Source organism: Myotis brandtii, unplaced genomic scaffold (genome assembly GCF_000412655.1).
Source record: "Myotis brandtii unplaced genomic scaffold, ASM41265v1 scaffold1120, whole genome shotgun sequence".
NCBI classification, from domain to species: domain Eukaryota; kingdom Metazoa; phylum Chordata; class Mammalia; order Chiroptera; family Vespertilionidae; genus Myotis; species Myotis brandtii.
The window spans coordinates 792,137-797,506 of record NW_005353839.1 but is presented as its reverse complement, the minus strand read 5'-3'; the positions used below and the strand labels follow the sequence as shown (position 1 = coordinate 797,506).

Here is a 5,370-nt window from a genome sequence, read left to right as displayed (position 1 = left end):
TTCCGGGGTGCGCTCCCCCCCGACCCCTCCCTCCGCTACCCGGCAGCCGGAGTTGAAATCTGAGCCCGGGGCTGGAGCACCCGGCGGGGAGCAGGACTCCCTCCCGCCTCCCAGGGGATCCACCTAGCTCCCGGCTCCTCTGATCTCCTCCCTCATCCCATCCCACCTCCGCCCCTCTCTCCTCTGGCCCAACTGGAAATACCTGTCCGCACCTGGCGAGCTCCCAGGTCCCGCCCAGCACTGCCCGCGGAGGAAAGGCGACGCCCCGCTGAGGTTGCCAAGTCCACTCCGCCCAGCGCCCCGCGCCAACCACCCAGAGAAACAGGCCCAGAAGGGAGAAAAGAGAGACATGCTGGCCCGGGAGATCGGAAGAGAAGGGATGGAATGTGACCTTTTGCTGAGCCCCCGCAGGTGCCAGACTCGGGGCTCCGTGTTTATAACTGTTATGTAAGCCGCACGGAGGCCCTGTGGGGTAGGTTTGGTCCCCGTGACTGGTGGGACAGCCAAGACTCAGTGAGCCGGTGAAGTGACTTGCCCAAGCTCCCCATCGAGGACACGGCAGAGCCAGAGCCGGATCCAGACCCTACCCTGACTTCATCGGCCCACCCCTGGGACATGTCAACCTCAGGCACGAAGATGTCCTGCCTGTCTGTGCCTCTGGGCCGCTACTCCTCAGCTCTGTGCTGCCTTACATGTGGATGCGGCCTGGCCATGCCTTCCCACCAGGTGTAAGCAGTCCTGTCTCCCTTCCGGAAGTCTTTCCTGAAAGCAGAACACTGATCACGCCCCCCACCCCCCACGCGAGTCTGATCTCCTGGGGTTCAAACTTAGTGCAACCGGCATTGATTCATGGAATCGTGGCCTCAACGTCAGGAGAGACCCCACGATGGGCCTAAACATTCTGCTGACCTGTGTCCCTGCCTCCTCCTCCGGGTGAGCAGCCAGCCCCATCTGACCCCATCATGGACCAGGAAGCTCACCACCCACGACCAATCCACGTGTAGGGACTCTCACTGCTGGAAAGTTCTCCCAGGGGTAAACATCTAGGTGCCTGAGATGGAAATGTGGAGGGGGACCCCGGAGGATGAGGGGAGACAGGAGTTCTCTCCCACCATCCCTCCGCACATGCTCCCCAGTGGCAGCTTTCAGCAATACTTAACAGTGTAACAGGACGAGCTGACAGTGATAAGACTGTGATGAAAGCGTGTTAGTGGACACACAAGAAAACAAGGCCAGGCAGCGTGCCCAGGAAAAATGGTGAAGCGTCTCTTGGCCCCTCACCAGCCAGCGGGACAGAGCTGCTTCCCCGCAGCGCAATGGGCTCCACCTCTGGTCCAAAGGTTGCATTTCTGCTGTCCCCAGTGTTTTCTTGAGGATAAGCTGATCGAACTTGAGCACTAAAGTCACTTTTTTTGTAAACTTGGGATTTACATGATTTTCCATTTTTAAAAGTGTATGATCTGGTCATTTTTCCTGGAAGTTTATTTTGTGTCTAATTGTAGTTATTTTGCTGTGATTCTGGTGTATCTTGATGGCTTTTTTTAAAAAACATATTTTATTGATTTTTTACAGAGAGGAAGAGAGAGAGACAGAGAGTTAGAAACATCGATGAGAGAGAAGCATTGATCAGCTGCCCCCCCCCCGCACATCTCCCACCGGGGTTACGCCTGCAACCCAGGCACATGCCCTTGACTGGAATCGAACCTGGGACCTTTCAGTCTGCAGGCCGACGCTCTATCCACTGAGCCAAACCGGTTTCGGCTCTTGATGGCTTTTTGGTAAGAAAGGGAGCCTAGCCCTGTAACTTGTCCCCTCACCCCCTAGACCAAAATAAATGGGGGGAGGGGGGGGGACTAGTCCCTGAGGCTCACAACTGAAGATTTTCCTCAGGTTGATCTCAACCAATAACCATTACTCTCTGGGAAAGTTTATCTAGCCAACTAGGATTCTGCCTAACCAAAGTAACTTATTTTCAGCTTGTTGACAAAAGATCCCTACAGGTTGTCAATTCCAGGGATTTGGTTGACCACGTGCCCATGAGCACTGGTCCTGATTTAAAAAAAAAAAAAAGGTGTGGTATCTCCCAGATTGTCATGTAACTGTTGGTGTGCTGTCTCCTGTCCGGATGAGACTCTGGCCCCATGAGCGTGTGGAGCCTGTCTTGTTCATCCTTGAATTCCCCCACAGCCCTTAGTCTCTCGCAGGGGCCCCGCCCACCCCTCTAGACTCATTTGTCTCCTACCCCTTTATCAGGAGCAGTACGTGGCCTTGCAGCCCCTGGAATTCCCTGTGCTTTTTCACGTAGTGTCTTCTCCCTTATCTGCTGTCTGGCTACAAAGTCCTCGTTCTCCCTTCCCAGGACTCTCCCTGCTAATCACTGGTCAAATTCTGTTTACCTCTTCCCTCAGGGCCACCCCATGTCTGACTCCTCACACCATGCCCTCGCCTTCACCCACAGCCCTTGTCACCTTCGCTGTGATTATATCGCCGTGATTATATCCTTACACACCCCACAAAGTCCCTTGAGGGCAGACAGTGTCATTTCCTCTCCAGTGCTAGCCCAGTGCCTGATGGTAGGTGCTTAAATGTTTGCTTTCACCTGCTTTCAAAAAGTGAGCAAACTGCCGTCTGCAAAGTGCTATCAAGTGATCACTATCCTGGCTTCCGGCAGAGGAAGAGGCCTGGCCTCTCTGAGCCTATATTCGGATCGTTTGAGGGTCTCAGCCCTCTTCTTCCAGGCACGCTTTTCTCTGTGTGTTCAGAGACTGCGTGGGAGAAGAAGGGACTTGGCCAAATTCCGGGGAGAGCCCTGGGCCAGCCGTCCAGGCACCATTCACTCCTTTATTTACTTTCTGTGTCTGGGATGCAAGAGCAAGGAGCTGCCCCTGTGTGTGCAGATAGAAACCAGTTGTCCTTTCCCAGTCCTCAGGAAGGTAATGAGGAACTGAAGAGCATGGGGGCTGTAGGCGTGGCCCTAGAACTCAGGCCTTGTAGAAAGTGGGCCTGCGTAGGCCTGGGGAGAGGCGTGGAAAACCAGCCTCGGGCCAGGGACTGCCTTCCAGCAGAACCAGGGCTGGGGCCCCCAGAGAGCAGAGTGGATCTGTTGCCAGGCGTAGGAGCTCGTAGGGGCTCTTTGAGGACTGGTTTCCCACCCTTGCCACCACCTTCCCCAGCCCCATGGGGCTCCCTGTCCTGCACATAAACCCTAGGTAGGAAGCCCCTCCTGACCTCCTAGCCCCGCTCCTTTCCTGTCCAGGAGGCCTGGCTCTTAGCTTCTGCCCATGCTGCCCTCCTAGGTTCCTGGTGCCTGGCCCACACGTCCGGTTTCCCCAAAGCAGTGTCCTCGGTCTCCACCATTCCCAGGCATTCCAAAGCCCCTCATAGCCTAGGAGCCCTGTCTTAGAAGACACTTTGGAGGTCAGCATCTTCGTCCTCACTGAGGGAGGGAGAAGGTGAGGTCCAGACAAATGTCAGGTGTGGCTTCTGCCACATGGCTTTTCCCAGCTCCTCGGACTCCTAAACTCCCCAGGGGCACAGCTGCTCCTGCCTCTGTGGGAGCCACAGTGCTCTCTTAGCCGTATCTCTATAAATGCACCAATCGGCTGTACCAAGGCCTGCCTCTCCTTCAAAGTGTGTGTTCTTTGTGGAAGGAACCTTACCCCAATGGGCGTTTCCTGAACAAAGTGTCCTAAGCTAGAGGTGAGCGGCAGGGCAGAGCCCACATCTCCTGAGATCTCCCCCAGTGCTCTCCCCACTGGACTCTACACCCCCTTCCATTCACTCATTACCGACACGTGTCCTGTCACTTGGGTGACTTCCCAGTCTCTCCCCAAGTCCCCCACCCATGGCAGCTTCACAAGGTGTGATTTTGGGAGGATGACCAAGGCTTGGCAGTGGCTGATCAGGCCTGGATGAGGAATCGGGGCTAGTCAGTGGGCTCAGGAAAGAACAGGACCACAAATTGAAAGGGCTTTGCCCAAGAGGAGTAGTGTGTAAGAGGTAGGCATTAACCCAGGACAAGAATCCAGAGAGGTGTGACACATGGAAATCTATAGAGAACGGACAGTAAAATGAATCACAAATAAAGGTTAAGGGTCCAGACCGCAGCTATTGATCCAGCAGTATCCCTATGGGGTAGGCACCAGAGGGTCAGAGCGGCTGGCATCAGGGAGATGGCTGGAAGGTTCCAGGCTTGCTCAGACCCAGAGAGGAACAGCACTGAGGGGGATTAAGGGAGGGGAGGGTTCCTGTCTCCCTGACACCTCGGCCTCTAGACTGGGGTGGGATGCATGGGAAGAGTTAAGTGCACTTGCAGCCAGGGTGGAAGTGGGGCTGTGAGAGCAGATCTTAGCAGGAACAACACTACTCATAGGGTGCTCAGTGCCGGCAATGCGCCCATTGAAGAGTCACAGATTAAGTAAATTAGAAGAAATCTCTCACTTCTTTCATTTAAAATGTAAACATTCTGTATATTAATGGGGAAGGTGATAGGTGGTGAATAATACACCAACACCACATTGTGAAGTCTCACTTCTATCCCCGAAGGCAGGCATGAGAAAACGTGGGCTGGAAAGGGGGCACCTGGAATGGAAGGAAACAGGAATTTGAGGGGAAACCTGGAGTAAACGGGAAGGGGGCTGGAGGGAGAGGAGGGGTGTTGGAGGGAGCACCTGCAGTGGAAGGGAAGGAGGCTGCAGGGAGCACCTGGAGTGGAAGGGAAAGGGGCTGGAGGGAGCACCTGGAGTGGAAGGGAAGGGGGCTGGAGGGAGCACCTGGAGAGGAAGGGAAGGGGGCTGGAGGGAGCACCTGGAGTGGAAGGGAAGGGGGCTGGAGGGAGCACCTGGAGTGGAAGGGAAGGGGGCTGGAGGGAGCACCTGGAGTGGAAGGGAAGGGGGCTGGAGGGAGCACCTGGAGTGGAAGGGAAGGGGGCTGGAGGGAGCACCTGGAGTGGAAGGGAAGGGGGCTGGAGGGAGCACCTGGAGTGGAAGGGAAGGGGGCTGGAGGGAGCACCTGGAGTGGAAGGGAAGGGGGCTGGAGGGAGCACCTGGAGTGGAAGGGAAGGGGGCTGGAGGGAGCACCTGGAGTGGAAGGGAAGGGGGCTGGAGGGAGCACCTGGAGTGGAAGGGAAGGGGGCTGGAGGGAGCACCTGGAGTGGAAGGGAAGGGGGCTGGAGGGAGCACCTGGAGTGGAAGGGAAGGGGGCTGGAGGGAGCACCTGGAGTGGAAGGGAAGGGGGCTGGAGGGAGCACCTGGAGTGGAAGGGAAGGGGGCTGGAGGGAGCACCTGGAGTGGAAGGGAAGGGGGCTGGAGGGAGCACCTGGAGTGGAAGGGAAGGGGGCTGGAGGGAGCACCTGGAGAGGAAGGGAAGGGG

General features: G+C 56.4%; 1 protein-coding gene across 1 annotated transcript in view; it reads right to left on the bottom strand.

Moving 5' to 3' along the window:
* The window catches only part of SLAMF9 (SLAM family member 9), an 11,176-nt gene that overhangs the window by 2,607 nt on the left and 3,199 nt on the right, over window positions 1-5,370 (bottom strand). The window lies entirely within an intron of this gene.